The sequence below is a fragment of the Octodon degus genome, unplaced genomic scaffold, assembly GCF_000260255.1.
Source record: "Octodon degus isolate 3935 unplaced genomic scaffold, OctDeg1.0 scaffold00097, whole genome shotgun sequence".
NCBI classification, from domain to species: Eukaryota; Metazoa; Chordata; class Mammalia; order Rodentia; family Octodontidae; genus Octodon; species Octodon degus.
In genome coordinates, this window is record NW_004524673.1 from 1,103,421 (window position 1) to 1,105,038 (window position 1,618).

Sequence of the window (1,618 nt, forward strand, 5' to 3'; positions counted from 1 at the left end):
TCTGGAGTTCTAAAACTAAATCCTAGAAAATTTTTTTAAGAATTACAAAATGGATACATCTTGACACCATAATGTTAAATAAAGTAAATCAGACACATGAGCCTAAGTATCACATGATTTTTAAAATATGGGGAACCAAAAGTATAAATAAAGAACCAAAGAGATAGATAACAGGAAGAAGGAGATAGAACTTTTTTAAAGGGCAGGAGATCAATAGATGGGAGGAGGGAAGGAAAGGGGATGGAAAAAGGAATTAAGTCGTGTTATGTATGCATACTTCACCACAAAGAATGCAAGCAACATGTGCTGCTAACATGCTCTCATAAAAATAAAAAAAAAAGAAATTCCAATTGGATACAATTTATAGTGTACAACAACGGTATGAGTAATTCAGCCTTAATAGATGTGTACTTTTATCTACATCCTTGACAAAACTTATTTGAGCTAATTTTTTAAAATAATTTATTTTATTTTGAAGAGTAAAAACAGAAACAAAAACAGATAGAAAAAAGAAAGACAGAAACAGGGCAACATACAACAATGCCTGTTACAAAGATTTTCAAAATCAGAATAGCTAATTAACAATGGTTGTTGCTTCTTAGCCCCTTGGAGATCTTAGTGAGTTCAGAGGCAAAGCAAGTATGGATGATTTTTTTCCCCTCCAATAGAGGCTTGGGATTGTAACCCAGCGACACAAGCACCTGAAAAATCCAAAGACCGGCATTTGGTTCCTGAAAAGCAAGACCATTTGAGTGAAGAAAGGAAAGAAGAGTTTCCTAGATGTGCGGTGCCTCGTTTCCCGGGATGCCTTTTACCAAAGACTCAGAGTCCTAAATTAAAAAATTGACGCAGATCCAGAAGATGCTACAGACAGAACATTTCACTTCCTGGATGTTTCTGAAGCAGAAGAAGATGACAACGGCCCAAGAGTCATGGACATTGGAGGACATGGCTGTGAGGTTCACCCAGGAGGAATGGCAGCTCCTGAGCCCTGCTCAGAAGGACCTGTACTGGGATGTGATGCTGGAGAACTACCGAAGCCTGGTGTCAGTGGTGTTTCAAGCCAGCAGGCCAGATGTCCTCTCCCACTGGAACAGGGAGAGCCACTGTGGATGTTAGAAGATGAAATCCACGGTCAGATCCATCTGGAAATTGAGAAAGCTGATCATCTGCAACAGCAATTGCAAAACCAAAAAAGGCCAAACAGGATGGAACAGTGTCATGAACCGAATGCACCTGGAAATAGTCAGAGGCGCAAATGTCTTCTTCCCTTAAGTCCAAATCATATGTTTGATTTACATGGAAAAGCATCAAAACCTTATTTAGCTTTATCTAACCAGAACAGCAAATGTGTCATAAAAGAGCTTGCTGAGTTAAAAGTAGGTAGGAGATCCTTTGTTTATGATATTTATGAGCAAACTCATAGCACAATTAAAGCTCATACTAAAAGTAAAAACATACCAGCCCTGAATCACAATTCTTTAAAGACCAGAAAATACACAAAATGGAGAAAGGCCATTGTCGCGCACGACCTCGCCAGCAAGGACGACTCAACACACAGCTCTTCCTTCAGCGGTTTATTTAGGCTCCTAACAGTAACTTTCTTATGCTCTCTCTC

The 1,618-nt window shown here is 39.1% G+C and overlaps 1 pseudogene; it reads left to right on the plus strand.

Moving 5' to 3' along the window:
- The window catches only part of LOC101583023, a 124,103-nt pseudogene that overhangs the window by 111,889 nt on the left and 10,596 nt on the right, over positions 1-1,618 (plus strand).